The sequence below is a fragment of the Poecilia reticulata genome, linkage group LG9 (assembly GCF_000633615.1).
Source record: "Poecilia reticulata strain Guanapo linkage group LG9, Guppy_female_1.0+MT, whole genome shotgun sequence".
Classification (NCBI taxonomy): Eukaryota; Metazoa; Chordata; class Actinopteri; order Cyprinodontiformes; family Poeciliidae; genus Poecilia; species Poecilia reticulata.
This window is the reverse complement of record NC_024339.1, coordinates 24,493,918-24,510,888: the sequence shown is the minus strand read 5'-3', so window position 1 is coordinate 24,510,888 and position 16,971 is coordinate 24,493,918. Positions and strand designations below refer to the sequence as shown.

General features: G+C 36.9%; 1 protein-coding gene across 1 annotated transcript in view; it reads left to right on the top strand.

Annotated features, from left to right (window-relative positions):
• Positions 1–1,531: 1,531 nt before the first annotated feature.
• edil3a (EGF-like repeats and discoidin I-like domains 3a) overlaps positions 1,532–16,971 on the top strand; it is a 265,981-nt gene continuing 250,541 nt past the window's right edge. Inside the window, exons 1-2 of the mRNA XM_008418884.2 lie at positions 1,532–1,621; positions 16,048–16,137. The gene's annotated coding sequence lies outside the window, so the exon portion shown is untranslated. The remainder of the gene's footprint in view (positions 1,622–16,047; positions 16,138–16,971) is intronic.

Below are 16,971 nucleotides of genomic sequence, written 5' to 3'. Positions count from 1 at the left end.
AGGCTCAAAAATCCTAAATTGGCCCCAATTTATTATGGTTTACATCATATTATTTGTCTCATCAGAGTTTTAAGAAATGTATCAAAAACACATTCTGCTGGTGGTGCAGGTGTAAAGTGCACGACCCATATACTCAGGCCTCAGTACTCGTGGCAGCCGTCATATAGGTTAGAGTAATGACCTGTTGACCTTTGCTGCATGTCTTCCCCTCTCTCAACCTCCTTTCTGTCTGACCACTCTCAATTAAAGGCCACTAGAACTAGAAGAAAAACACTAAATAAACAAAAAACATGTTCTTCATAAGCTACCTAATGCAGCTCTAAAAATTAAACAGAAATTAAGCTAACCTTTCTACATTTTGCAATACCTGACAAAAGGTATTGTCAGGTATTGCATGCATTTTGCTTATGTATCAACAGTGCTTGAATAGGGGGGTATACTCCCTTCTAAATTTGTTTATCATATCATGTCCATGTAAGTGTGTTACATGAAGGCTGCTCAGAGGAAAAATACAACTCTGCCTAATCCCAATTTTGAAGCATTTATTGAAAACATTGTGTTTCTGTGTGGTGGCAAGACATTGCTATTTTACATTTTGCAACTAAGACATAAAAAGTAGGGTATATAGACATCTTTCTGAAGAAATTTAGACGGGCCAGCCAGTTGGTTGGAACCCAGCGTTCTGATGCTAACAATTAGCATCCATACTAATGTAGCATGGAAGAGAGAAAACCCAATGCATTCCACCAAAAATCCCTCAGATGTTAATTTTTATTTCTAGATTTTTATTTTTATTTTGTTTTAATTGAATTGTCTCTCATTTTTATCTTGAAATATCTTTTAAACAAAATTTATGTAATAATTTTGGGAAAGTTTAGTTTTAATTGTTGCGGTCGTAGCCCGTGACGTCACTTCCTCCTTCACCAGACCGCTCCTGGATGGTTTGGAGGAAGGTGAGTTTCTCACGGAATTTCTGTTGACATGCTATTTAAAAGTTGCAGTAAATGACAAAATGTTTCACTATCTTTTAGCTAGCGTGTTTTTATAATATTAATTTAAGTTTTTATTGGCAGAGGATGGAAAGTTTTTGTCTAGTGTTGGACCTTAGAGTTGCAGCATGTGTGTGAGCTAGCCGACTGCTCTTCCCACGCTGTGCAGCAGGATTTTTTATGTTTTATCTTTGTTGTGGGCAGGTGGACTGATGTTGGCTTAACATTTTCTGTGCTGCTGAAATGTTCCATTCTGTGTAGGTATGTTGTTCCTATCTGTTCTTTTTATTGCGCTTTCCTGCTCATTTTCCTGCTCACAATATACAAATTATGCATTTTGATTATTGATTAGAGGCCAGTCAGTGGTTTGTGTTTTTTATTTTTATTTTAATATGTAACATAATTATTTCTATTGGCACATAATGCTGTCATTTAAGAGCAGACCGTTCCTTCATGTTATGGAGGAAGGTGGACTGATGTCGGCTGGACATTTTCTGTTCTGCTGAAATGTTAAATTTCATTCGCTTTAGATTAAATATGTCATCAGTTTGACTGACCTGTAACTCTTGAGGCGTCTAATTCACAACGCAGTGTGGTTCGGCTGGAGTTACCCCCGGACCGGTTACACTAATGTAAGCTATTATTCCATTCAGTATATTAAAATTAAGATATGATTAACCAAAATGCTAATGTTAGCTTAGATGCTGCTAGCGGCATGTGGGGTATAACTGGCATGTTGTCTATAATGACTTCCTCCATTCAGGGTGCTAAACATGGATAATAAAAAAAAAAAATAGCTAAAAATCTTATTTTAGGGAGAAGGGCAGGGAAATATTTGTGCTAATGTTAATGCACTGCCTTCTGATTTTTACTTTTGCAAAAATAAAAATCAGATGTTTACTTCGTCTCTCTTAGTTACCAGAAAACGCGCTCATCTCTTAGCAACAGATTAACAACAAATATTGTTATTGTTCAAAAAATTTTCTTTTGCTCTTTTGAAATACTACTTATCTTACACTACTTAACAAGAATTGTGCAGTTGGTGAATTTTGCAGAAAAGTGAAAATGTTTTTTAGTAATTGGTGGTAAATATAGAGCTCTCAAGTTTAACCTAATATGCACGTTGGATGCCGTTCCGGCAGTCGGTTTCACAACTGGGCTGTACTTCATCTGTTTACATTTGATTTCCTCAGAGGTGGGCCGTTAGCAGAACGTGGGTCTGTCCTATTTTCCCCACTCTGATGCTGCTATTTATTCTCATGCATTCCCTTGACTGGCATATTCAGGCTGCCTTATGTTGACTTGTCTTGTGGGCCTATCTTCAGTTCTCGGGTCTTACAAAGCGAGTATCATATTTGAACATTCTTAAAAGAGAGGCACAGGATAAAAGTATATCAAAAGCTTGGTTTGCCTGTTAAAGATGGTTCTATTCCTGAGTGATTCATTTATTTATCTAGTTTGCCAATTGTTGGAAATAAGGCAATGATGAACGTTTTCTGTTTCACCTGGCAATATAATTATCATTTAATCTTATTTATGAAGAAACTTTCAAACACTGTGATTAAAATCCTCGGTTTTGTCTTGCAGCCATTATAGAAGAAACACAATTTGGTTTCTGAATATATTAGTTTCTGAGAACAACTTTGGGTTATTCATCAGAGCGTTGCATTTGATATTTCTCTGAAATTAGTTATTGACCGAGCCACTTACAGACTGGCAAGAAACATATCCTGAAATTAAACTTGAACTATAAAAGTGTTCCCCTAAAGTTCCTGGGAAAGGCAACAGCAGGAAATCAAATGTTTGTTTTTTCAAATGAACTGTATATTTATTTTAACAGGGTTTCTCTTTGTTTTTATCAGTAAACATAATAGTTTATGGTGGCAAAAGTCTGTCTATATTTTTTGAAAAGATACATGTCCTGGATAACATTTTGGTAATATAGCCCTTCCAAAGTGATAGCTGAGTCATAGTTATAAGCTCATGAAGTTAACAACCCCTTTAGACAAATTCTGTTTTTTGAGATTGGTACATGCCTGGTGTAGGCTCATGTAACCTTAAAAACCTGCTTATATCCTTCTCTTTCTGTGACTTTATAGCTTTCAGGTCTTAAAAAAGATAAATCCAGGACAATTCACAAAACTTCATTTTTGAATGCTTTCAGGAGCTACTAGACCAGGAGTGGGCAACTCCAGGCCTCGAGGGCCGGTCTCCTGCAGTCTTGGATGTCTCTCTGGTCCAACACACTTGAATCCAACAGCTGAATCRCCTCCTAAGTGCAGTCAGGTTCTCCAGAGTCCTGCTAACAACCTCATTATTTGACTCAGGTGTGTTGAAGTAGAGACACATCTAAAAGTTGCAGGAAACCAGCCCTCCAGGCCTGGAGTTGCCCAGCCCTGTACCAGACCTTTCTTTTCAGAAATATTTCAAGTTTTAAAGAAGTGAATTCTATGTTGTGCGGTTTGTAGATACAATCAATTAAGTCTGTTTCACTTATCATCTTATGTACTGCCACTGACATTGCATTAGACAAAGCTTGCCTGGTTTTTAGCTAATTTAAAATGCTAAAAAGTAATGAAATTAGAGAAGTAGTACATACTTTTGTCAGTGTGATCAGTAAAATATTTTATTGCAACAATTTACCTTACAGACAGTTTGACTGAAATTGGTAAAAGTTCATTTTAATTCTGATAAATCTCAGTGTGATATTAATTGTAAAACTGTCTACTCATTCACTGTATAAAGCAACTTTAACAAATTATCCCCCAAATTTGAGGTAACAGTTTGGACACAATTTAATCAAATACTTTTAGTAAAGATTATTTAATGTCAACAGCTCTGAAACACACACACATCTTGGGTGTATTACAATACTAATTACCTTAGAAATTTGAGTAGCAATAATGATTATTTTTCTATCATTGATTTACTCAATTACACCTAGTAATTAATAAAGATAATTAACTATTACTGATCTCTGGAAAAGTTGTACAGAAATGTATTTTCAGATGACAAAAGATCAGAACCAAGCTTTATTTAATAAAAGACATGCTCAACAAATAGAGGGTACAAAATGATCACACATGCTTAATTTTAAGCAGCTTCAACAGTGCCACATTCTAGTTGGAAAACTAGTTGTAAAGATTCATATTTAGTAAACCAAAAGGCCTGCACAATCATTGGCAGTCAAAATCTACCATTATTAACTGGTGCAATTTGTTTTTGTTTGGATTTCACACAGGCCTGTTTTTCCCTCAATCATAACAATTCTGGTGGATAAATTGAATTCAAAAATACTTTAATTGATACCAAGGGGATCAATAATTCATTTAATTGAAGAGTTACTGTAGATGGTGTTGGCTGTGGGCAGGAAAGCACTCCTGTAGTAATCTGTATTGCACAGAATTTGAAGAAGCCTCCAACTAAAGACACTGTTTTTCAATGACAGCCTCATGAAGAGGATGGTCAGGGTTGCCCATAATTTTCTTAAGTTGATGTGAAATCCTTCTCTGCACCATCATCTCCAGAGGTTCTTGTGGAAACATTCCCCACTACAAAAACATTATTCTGATCACTTACCTAATCAGTGTGCCTCTTAAAGCTTTGCCAGAAGTTGCTTGTGGCTTAATAGTCTGTGAAGAAACTACCAGTGCGGGAACTATTGTGATCTCCTTAAATTATGTTGGTTCGCATTATTGGTTACGACTCTAAAGACTGCTCTTATTATTGTCCAATCATATTTAGATATAGCGCATAATTTCTGGTGATGATAAAACATGATTACAATGGTTTTAGTAATCTAATTTGGTCACATCAATACAAGACAAATTAACAGTTTCATTATTGCTAATAAGTAAATGGTGCTGTATTCGATTATGTAAATAAAAGAAACATGAATCTCTTGTGTAGTAGGGATTTTTTAAATGGCTTTCCTTCACTGCTTGCTTTCCTTCATTTCTTCTACTCTGAAGTGTCATATTTTAGCTCGTCTTGCCTCATCTAGTTATGTGACATGTCAGTGCATTAGCACTGGATGTATTTTTAAAGCACACCTAAATCTAATGCAGCCTACAGAATGGACAAAAATCACACACCTGAATAATTTCTCTCTTTCTGGCTGCAGTGATGTAGTTTTTTTAGTCTCAGTCCACTGGTGTTGACTGGAATAATGGCAGAGGGATAGGTTGTACTGCAGGTGCAAGCATGATGGGGCTAACTGGTATGAGTGAGCTGATCCGTCTGTTTGCTTAGCAATTACTCTTGTGGTGAGTGATGCAGCACTTCAGATGGTTTCTGCAGAATATATCTAGCATTTGAAAATTATTTTTATGTAATCTCAGATTCTATAATAGTCCAGATTTTTTTCTGATGAAAGATAACCGTTCTAGGATTTACTGTTCCTCTTCATAAACTGCTTTTTATATGTTTTATTGACCGTGCAGTGTGCATGTACAGATTTGTCATTCTGGTACAGCTCTTAAAGAAAAGAACAAAAAAATAACACAACTAAGCACTGTTGAAGAACAACTTCTCTCAAGACCAACTGGAGAACAGTGATCAGCTGACCTTATATCTGACTGAAAAACTGACCATGACATCCTAATTTATTGGTGACAAACTAAAAAGTGAGTTTGATTGTATTTTACAGAATGGTCTATGTGAAATGCCAAAGTACACATGTTATGCTTCAAAGATGAATAGACAGCTATTGTTTAGAGAGTAATTTGCTACGCAGCACACCATGTCCACTTATCTCCCAAGAAGTGCAGTGGAAGTTACAAAGTTCACCTGACCAATGTTAACCCTTCAACTCCATCAGGAAGCCTACAATTTGATAAAGTCAGCTTCAAAAGATCTATTGCCAGAGGTTGACAAAAATATCAATACCAAACACTGCTGTTCTCTCTGAGGGCTGTTCTTGTCAGCAGGCAACACTGAAATAAAAGACAACCACAGCTGATATACAGGTGCTGCTGTGAACAAAGATATTTGTATTCTGAGTATTTTATTGTAATCCATATTTCAAATTCCTTCCCTTTTTTTGTAGAAAATCAGTAAAATGCCCTTTCTATTTACCACAGCATCAGGAAAAATACACGTTAACGTCTGAGACAGAATCCATTTCAAGGAAGTGCAGTTCAATCTTTTTGAAAAAAATAAAAAATAAAAATCAATGCTGCTGCCATCACCAGTTAACACTGAAAGCAAGTAATAGTTTCAGTTCTGAGCAATATTACAATATATAACAAAGAAACATGAAAAAATTTAAATAAACACATGTGGTGGTTCATTAAACACAAATTACTGGGTGTTAAATAGGTGAACCCTCCTGTTCCCAGTGTATAATAGAAAAGGTATGTAGCCATGATCGGTTAATTTAGCTTATCAAGCTAGTATTGGTCCAGGCAGTACAGATATACATTCCTGATGCTGTAACAACATGAAATTATTTTCCTTCTTCAGTTAAAATAAATACATTTTTTAAACTAAAGCAACACTTTAAAAACCGAACTGGATATTCTGACTGCAGATTTGTTCCTGGTGGAATATAGCTGAATATAACTTTTTTTCTGACGGTGTCCAAAACCTCTATCCATCCCTGGTCTAAGAGATTAGCTCCTTTCTCTATGCTATCCTCTTTCTTGGCTGTAGAGATTGAAGGTCAAACTTAAGCAGTTTATTTGTAACAAATATTTCATTGCCACATCAACACACATTGTGCATAGTTTGATTTCTTCTGAGGTGTTACACCTGACAATATTGTTCATCTGTCTTAGTACACATTACAAAATAACAAACGTAGAATATTACCAGTAAGCATATTTTACTGTGGCAGCAGCCTTTGTATCAAGTTTGGCACAAATTATGTTTGCACAATTGTTAATTTGTTTAAGCGACCATGAAAAACAAGAATGTCTATCACTTAACTAATTTCACACAGCTTTTATGGGCTGACTAATGTCCAAGAACAGGCACACATAAAAAGCATTTGTGACGACTGATGAGTTATTGGCTGCTGCAGAACAAAGAACAGAAACAGGTTTTGCTCAATTACATGAATTGAGCATGTAATTGTAGTATTAGTAGTGTTTTAGTACAGTAGTTCTATATAAACTACAGCCATAGCATCATATTTGCCACATGAGAAAAAGTTATCATTCCTTCTTGCTATTTCTTTAACCCCATGAAAATGGTTTCCTGATATGTTGTTGACATTTGTCCCAGTTCATCTGTTTCAGACTGTCTTGTTCATTTTTTGGAGATAAACAAACTGAAATTGATTTCAGAAGATTTTGTGCCTTTGTGACACGGACTTTTGTGGTCCTGAAGCAAATTGCCTCTCCACTCAAACTTAAAAAAAGTCAGTGTGTGTGTTTGTGCATTTGTGTGATCTGGCCTCTAAAAAGTGCAAATATTAAAAACTCATAATCAATATAGCTAATTATGATTGTTTGCTACCTCACTTAATAACGACTATAAAATATTGTTCTCAGTTAATAGCTCTTAACTAATTAACTGTGAAACTATAATGACCTCGATGTTCTGGTTCAGGTACGGAACAACTAGTGCTGTCTTGCTAAAATGAACTAGTAATTTTACTAAGATTGTCTTTTACATGGACATACAAACTACTTTTCCAATTAGGTGATTAACTTAGTTTTTCTCAGTCGGTTTGTTAACTTTCTCAGAACAGTATTTTAATTCTCAAAACTACTTGTTAAATTATTGTGGCACTTGAACACAACAAAAAAGCTCTTTCTCATTCCTGTGAACACACTGAAAATGCTTTGGCACATCCATGCAAATACTTCTGTAAAATTATCTGCTTCCCCCTCCATTTTCAATTGCTTATGTCATGTTGATAAAAATGCACACAGGTTTCTGTTGAATACTTTCAACCTCCACAATATTTAAGCATTTATGTTGATCAGTTTTAAGTCTCCACATGCAAAATACTTGAAAAAGTTCTGATAATATGTCAATCATATTTCTATACATTTCCATTTCAAAGTCATCCTATTAAAAACTTAGTGTTGTAAGCATGCAAAATGTGGAAAAACAACAAAAAGGGCGGAAGACTCTATCCTCTTTAAATCTAGCATCGATTACCAGTGACCTTTTACGTTTCAGCTCATCTTGTCTTCTTTTTTCAGCTTGAGCGATTTGTCAGGTACAGCAACATGATTTCACCACACCAACATGCCTGTCAGATAGGATAATGCATGGGTCTTATCAAGCTTCCATCTAAAACAACATGGTGTTGCTCCACATATCAAAACACCTTGTCTTTGATTTTGCCTTTCTGTGCTCCTGGAATAACCTGCATGGATAAGATATTTTTTTTTATTATAATAGTAGGAAAACAAACTTTTAGTTCTTAAGAAACAAAAGGGCTGTTGTGCTATGAATGGATGATGTTTTTCTGCTCTGAACATTTCAAATGTGTGCTTGAAAGAATGTTTGTAAGTGGAAAAAAATAACACATCTCTGTCAGGGAAAAAGTCTAACCGATTACATGTAGCCTTAATGTTTCTGGCCAGGCTTTGTCTCAGAAAAGATAGCTCAGCATGTAATATAACATCTTAGCACTGTGATGTTTTATTATGCTGCTGGTAGGGTTTGGGGAAGTGCTGCCAACTGCATCTGATATTTAGGAAAGTATTAAGTGTGGTAATAACCCTCTCTTGTTGCAGTAGCCCTTTACTCCTATTTTTTCATGGTTTAATTGGCTCCTTTGGGATAATTAGTAATCATTAAGAGATAATCAACTGGGCTTTTACGCCTTGTCATGATGCATTGCACCAAACGTCCAAACATTAAGTGGTGCATTATTAGCTGAGTGGTCAGGATAGTGGTGCTTTTCATACTAGGAAATCATCCAGGTATGATTCTGTCCTGAACAAGAGCTTCTCCTTTAGTGAAAATATTTATGCTCAAACTTTAAACCATAGTAAACACTGCACACATGTTCTTACTCTGCATAAAGTATTCTAGTAGTTATAGAATTTGCAAATAGCTGTAAAAGGAAGTCTAGTTGAATGCAATTCTGAGTATGTAGTCTTATCTGGTTTTGCAGTTGACATGACTGTAAAAGTCTCACTATCTTTACATTGTTTTTATTTTTGTTTGTTTTGTTTTTGGTAATAAACTTATAGGTTTCTGCCAGATGTCTAAAAAACGTTCGACAACATTTTTACAAAGTTTAAGGAAGCTTGCTGATAAAAAAAGATGATCAGAAGTCAAGGCAGAAAACCATTTTGAAAAAGCTCATATAGCAGATGCCCGGAGAGATTTAATAATGGCTCGATGCAAGTGGGAGGCAAAACACACGCACTGACTTCCCCTTGGGATGAACTGAGTTTTCAAGTACATGTACACATGCTTATCAGCAGTGAAAAAAAACTTTAGTAGCATGGTAAACACCCTTTTTTCTCATATTTCAAAGAAGGCTTCGAACAGTGAGAAAGTATTGTTGCCTTTTCACTCCTGTAATAGAGGTGTGCCAAACAAAGTCCTCCCTAGAACATGCACATCATGTGTGCACATGTTTTAATAATTCAGACTTCCTGCAAAATGTCGGTTCACTAAGAGTTCAAACTTAGCACAACTCTTACATTAGCTGTGAAAACACTCTAGGTTACACCTGTTGCTGTAGAATTTCAGCCATTTTTATCAACTTAAAAATGAGCAGTTATATGCAAATTACTTATAAATATAAGTCTGAGTATTGAAACACATGGAGAAGCTCAGAAAAGGTCATATCAGTATTTTAGCCTATCACTTCAATCAACAATGAATCAGATTTTCCATACACATTCAGTTGGTGGAACTGGCACAAAACCTTTAGAGTACTACTTTAAATATTTAAATTTTATTCTAAAATAGCTTTAGCTGTGGGGACACAGTTTTGCATTGTTTTAGGGGGGCACTAAAAAAAGACCCCGTGCTCTTCCATTAATTAAATTACCACAAGAGCATTCAAGAAGGGCAAAATAACAGCCATTTATATCTGTGAATATACAGAATGGTGATTATCTTTATGTATTTTGCTTATGAGAGCTATATTACTAGATAATATTATTTTAAATCAGATGCAGTAGACAATGTGCTTAGCTTTGTTGCGAGTAACATTTTCGTCTTGCATACACCCCACATCATAATACACAGTCCTTGATGCCAAAATAGACAACTGTTACTTTTCAGTATGATTGAACCTCTCATAACCCCAACAAATTGTAAATGTATAGAATGACCTTAAAATGTAATTTATGTTATGAAGAGCATATGCAAGAAAAGTCCCTGCTTATGGGATGAAATAACTCATTTATGTCTATGCATTATGGAGTCATTAATATTGTGATGTGAGGATGAAGGTGGAGGTTAATGTGAAGCAAAATGTCCACATCAATATCTGCCAGGATGAAATGAGTCAAGAGCAAAGTATCTCCCCCTGTGCACTGGATCATATAAGGTCTCATTATATAGTAATTCATTCCATAAGCTGGCCGGAGAAAATAGAAAAATACAAAGGGGATCAATTCAAGGTGCTCAGCTTAGAGGCAAACGCTACAATCCTTAGTTTAGAGCATTCACATGTTCTTTTTCAACAATGCTCTTCTTTTAATCTTTCAGAAATATTTTGACAGTATATTTGTGGTCACTAGATCTTTGAAATATCTTTTCCATATGGTCAGCTGAAACATTAATATGAAAAAAGTCATGATAACGTGTCATGGAAAAGTAACATGTTAACCTCAGTTAACGTTGTAACAATTTATTGAATGATTTGAGAGCCGCGATTATTAAAAATTCCTTGAGGCTTGAAGCTTTGTTAAATATTTTTTTACTGTTTACCGTGTTCCGGTTGAATAATTGTTTGTGTTGTTACATTATCACTTCTGACGAAGAGTTATTGACGACGGCTAAGTCTTATTAGTGCAACAAGCGTCCTCTTTTTCCTGGACATGTCCACTTTTCATGTTCTATCTGGGAAATCCAAGCGATTTAATTTCTTGATTAAAATGTACAGGTTTTCATGATTTCTTCGGGGAGCAAAAAGTGATCCTTAAATTGACTGGTGCGATGCATGTAACACAATATCTTTCTCCGGAGCTGCTGCCTAGGTGGTTCAGCGTGAATGGCGGCAAAGTGCGTGACGTGTATTTATACAGGTACTACAGAGACGCATTCAGATAGAAGGAACACAACAGGCTGCGCTGTAGATGATTCTTAGCGCAGGTGTAATTTTGTAGATGAACCAGAAAGTAGATTTCCTACCATTCTGATTGCAGTAAATGGACGACTGAGCACACTGCATTTGCACAGTTATGGTAGCTCTGGTATCCCTTATCTGCACCCGTATCAACCAGTGTTGTAGTACAAAATGTAGATTTATCCTGCTGTCTGATCCTGCTTTGATCAGACAGCAAAGCAGGAGCTGTCTGATCCTGCCAGCTCTCTATAGATATATATATATATATATATATATATATATCTGTCTATATATGTATGTATATATACATGTACAATTGTACATATATTTATACAATTTTATTTAATTTCTATGAAAAAAATTGTGGAGGACCCCCTGTTGGTCAGGGGCCCTTGGAATTGCCCTAAATCCCCCCCCCCCCCTATACGGCTATACGGCGCCACTGACCACTGCCACTGTTGGTCTTTGCTGTCAGTGTAGGAACCAGAAAAAAAGCAGGTAAATTGCCTAAATGTAGCAACAAAAAAGGAGATATTGGCATATGGCAACAATTCCATCTTAGCACACACAACTCCTTCATAATACACTTTCTGTTTGGTGGAAGATATCAAGTTTTTCTCTATCAAATCGTTGAATCCCAAGTAAATTAATGTTATTGGTGTCAAAGTTTGACTCAAGTCCAAAGACTTGCATAATTTCACCAAGTCAATTCTTGAGGCATTTGTAACTAGAGTATGACTCATTTCTAAGTCATATGACTCGAGTCCACACCTCTGCATCACAGTGGCTGCCTGTATTTCTTTTAATTGGTCTTTGCACCCAGTACTACATTAGAAATGAGAAAGTATTAGCACATAACAGTTTTGCAAATGATGTGTACAACAGAGATTGTGTTTAACCTGGGGGAACCATTCCAGCGATCTGCAAAGTTGCAGCAATGTTATGATCTCAAAGCCAATGCCTGGAGCAATTCTATATCTCCCCATTCTTGATCTTGTGGTTTTCAGAAGACTGCAGGGCCTGTGGCAAATTGTGTATGTGTGGTTATGTATTTTTTAAAGCTCACCAGTGAATCTGAGGACAACGCTATAGGTGCCACCCTTGCCACTGAAAGAGATCTTACATGTTCATACACTCAGCATAAAATTTCTACAGCATAAAAACTGTAGAAATGCAGCTAAGTGGGTGTGCCCTTAAGAGCCAGAGGGAATGAAGAAATCTGAATCCATTCAATAAATATGAAAGAGATAACACACTGATGGTGCTGCAGCTAAAATGCAAGCAAAGCAGGAGCTGTCTGATCCTGCCAGCTCTCCCGAGGTCACAAAGACCTTGGCGGTTCGAGCTTTAATCTGGAGTGTAAGAAGATGGGAGGGCATTCGATTGCCTCAGGGTGTCAAGGTGATATGTGGGAAATCAAGTGCAAGGAAGTGGACTTTTTTCGTTTTTGGATCAGCGACACTAAACATTTATTCAAAAAATATACTGTCCTGACAGCTTTTAGTGATTCTTTTGTTTTAATTCCATTGAAGCTGGCAGCAATGAGTTTCCAGCTTATAACAGAAAACAGTTGTGATGTACACTGAAACCTAATTCTCAATCTGGATTTATTTCAGCTTAGCAGAGGGCCTGTTGACTTTTCATTGTTCAGTTAATAAAAAAGAAATAGTGATTTTCCTTCCTATCATCTCTTTTCCATCAACCTTTGACTCTCGGAAAAATGTAGCACAAAATATGCTTTTTTCCTGTCCAAATAATGGAAATTAAGTTCATGAGGTCAGGAAAAAAATATGCATAATACATACGCAAAAAATGAAATGTATCTAGCGGTCCCATGTTAGATAAACTTTGTCTGAGAACAGACTCACAGAAAGCAACTATAAGCTGATTATTACTATCAATACGCCAGCATAAAGATTAACACGAAATAATTAAATCTCAACCTATTTAATATACGATCAAGACTTATTCAAGGAATGCTGACTTTACTATGATGTCAAGGTGAGACCATGACTGATAATTTCCTTTCAGTTTTTTACATATAGGGATATATTGTATATTTTCCAGGCACATAGTGCTATTTTATTTTATATATATCCATGCTTGTTAAAAAGGAGCTGGCAATGTAGATGACTGAGCTAAGCTCACATACAAGATATTACAATAGTCTAAACAAGAAATGTAAAATGAAGAATCACCTTTCAATGACTTTGATTGGGAGCCACAGTTTTACTTTTGGAAAAAGCTTGCTATAACAACCCCAAACCTCTGTTTTTCTAGTTTCAGGCATTGTCCACAGATAGCCAGATCTTTTTAAAACCGTGTAGCAGAGAGATCAGTTTCTATGAAGTAATCTCGTCCACACCTGATTGGTTTAAGAAAAGTGTTCATCCAGAGTTCCCGGAGAGAACCCACGCATCTACAGGGAGAACATGCAAACTTCATACAGAAAGATTGTGACCCTACAACATTCTTGCTGCAAGGCAACAGTGCTACCAGCTGCACCACTGTGCAGAACGCAGTGTTAGAATATGAAGTTAATAAAGCACAAGACAATGTCGACTGGGAGTCATATTAAATCAAGTATGTGGATGCATGTGGAGTTTGAATGGCATTCTGCAATGATTGGGAGGGATAGATGGTGTGAAACGGCTGACCTCCAAGTGATCTTTCTACTTTGCAACTCAATGTATCAGAGCAGTTGGGCTTATAAAAAAACAAGTGCATGAACAATAGTAAAAATAAGCACCTCTCTTTCCTCCACTGAATGGCCAAACAATAACTGGTCACATGTGTGATGTCAGCGCTGCATGATTTGTTGCACACTGCCATGTGTTTACCTCTTAATGTCCACACACAAATTGTATTAGTTCCAAGTATTTATTTCTCTAACAATTAATGAAAACACAACACTTAAGATTAGAATATAACATCAGAGCAAGAACTCGAACTTTTTTTATGTAGAAGTGTTGGCTTACCTGCCTGAAGTTATTTATAATTTGAGAAATGAGCACCTACATACTGATTTATTAACTATGACTCTTTTGTCAAATTTCCTGAACACCACTGTAGACACTTTTGTTAATTTTTCTGATTCATGAAGACTGATTTCCATTTGAAAACACACAGCACCAAACTAAATTCAGAGCTGCAGGGGAAGTTGTATCTTTGATCTAAGACTAGAATCTTTGATCATGCAACACAGTGGCAGTGTTTCTACTGAGTTGTCTTTTCCTTAGAAATTCCTCCATAGCCCTCTTATACCAACACACGTTTTCATGTACATACACACAAATGCTCAATTTTTAAGCCACTACAGATGCAAGAGAGGACATGACATTTCCTCTGCAAGTATTTGAATTTGTTCCTCATATTTGCTGGTGACAAAATCCCCAAGATGCTTGTGGTTAACTGCAAACAGAAGAAATCACACTGAAAAGGTTGTGGAAAAACAAAGTGTAAAGAAATGGGACAGGAGTGGGAGTCTGAGAAAGATAGGAAAAAATGGGAAGATTTATCAAACAAAAGTTCACCTTAAAGAAACTTGTGACAAAAAAAACATTCAATAGCCTGAAGTGGTTAGTAAATGGAAGAATTCTTTTACCTGTGATGGACTGGCAATCAATGTGTACCCCTCTCGATATTTAACTACTGGAGACGAGCTTCAGCTGCCCCATTATCCTCACAAGATATCACTTGTGTTGACAACTGATGGATGGATGGTTTGGATATGGTTCAGGGATTTAATCATATTAAATAAGTGTTCATTCACCAGGTCTTGTAGTGATCCATAAACAAATGAATGCACCTGTATACACAAAGGACATGAATGAACCATTGCCCTTTGATAACGCTGTGGCTGTCAATGTTTGAGACGAAACATTGATGCAATTGAGAGAAATACCAGCGGTATGAGACTTGCTTATAGAGAGGAGGTTGACAAAACACCACCAAAAAAAATTATTTTGTTTCATCGGAGAATGCGGTTGGCTCCAATGTGCACTGTTGCCAATAGTTACTGCTTTCTATTATGAGTCTAGCGAGGGCAGGTCATCACCTCAAGGAACACAGTTCACTTAATTGAAACACTTGTAAACGGAACAGTAAAGAAAATAGAACTCTCCTCCTAAATGTCATTTCATCCTCCGAAGTCCAACACTGAGTTTGTCAAACTAAGAAAATCGATTTGAACTATTCCGCTCTCTTCCACACAAGATTTCCACATAAAAGGGTCGCCCGCCTGTTCTCAAGCCTGATCTCATGCCTGACAGTCTGAGTCTTTTCAGGAATAAAGATAATCTGGACCATTAAGTTATCACCGAAAGAGCAAGTGAACGTCAGATACACTTCAAAGGTTACAGGACACAGAACGTTTATTTTAGTCACATACTACAATGTAGAGCAAAGAGTGAAATCTTCTATCAAGCATTTAAGAAAAACCAAGGGTATACTTCTCCGGCATAAATTGGCATTTGTTTAAAGAAGCGTTGCAATTCAAAAGTCAAATGCTTATCATTATGTCAGTGTTACCACCCCTCCAGTGCCCTGCAACATTGAAGTACTGTTGAGAGGAAAAGTTTTGAGCCAATTAGAATAATCATCTGCTACCATTTCTTATGACAAGGAAAAAACATTAACAACCTCATAGTTTGTATAATCACATTTGTCTTGAATTACACATTAGAGTTAAAATGGGTTCAGGAATAAAAAAAACAAACAATGTGGTACACTGGCTGTAAGCAAATAAACAGAGACTGTTAGAAGACTTATGGAGGTTTCCTTCTGACATTTTTTAGTCTCAAATTTAATTTTGTATTAATTTAATTTAATTTTGTATTTCTGCAGATGGCTGTAGGACCACAGGGAGGTAATGGAGCAGCTTGCATATCTCACTGCAGCTGGATGCTTATGAGGCACGCAGAGAGACAGAACAAGGTAAGGAGTGATTGCAAGCTTTTTACTAATCAATTAACCTGCTAATACCGTATTTTCCGCACTATAAGGCGCACCGGATTATAAGGCGCACCTTCAATGAATGGTCTATTTTAAAACTTTTTTCATATATAAGGCACACCGCAATATTAGGCATATAGAATAGACGCCACGGTTGCCACCCGTCCCGTATAAATGTGGATGTGTAATAATAAAGAAGTGGTCCCCGAGTACTTTATATAGTAGGCTGCCCCAGTGATTGTTTCACTCACGGTGTTGGTGTTATGATATTGTGCCCAACTGCTTTCTGGGTAACACAGACCAACCGGCACGCTGCCGCCGCAGTCTTTGTCTCTCTTTCCCCGAACCCCCGCCGCAGTCTCTCTCTCTTTCCCCGAACCCCTCCCCCCCTCGGTCGGCGAGGAGAGCCTTCCGCGACTTGAGCCGGGGCGTGGCCGGACGATGGTCACCCTTCTCCGTTCGCGCACAGCATGTTCGTGGAGAACATAGTGCTAAATGACCTGCAGACGACCTGATTATCAGGTCCGTAAGTAGATAGGTCAGTCAAACTTTATTAACAAACCAGTTTTTTGATAACTATCCCAGCATGCACCGCACACTTCTTCTACGGGCAAAATGAAATCGGTGGCTGCTTACCATAGTTGCTAGACCTGTTGTGGTTCAGTATTGGTCCATATATAAAGCTCACCAGATTATAAGGCGATTATAAGGAAGAGTCGGCTTTTGAGGAAATTGAAGGTTTTTAGGTGCGCCTTATAGTGCGGAAAATACGGTAATTAATCATGAGGGGTGTTTCATGTTTTGAGAGTGAATGCT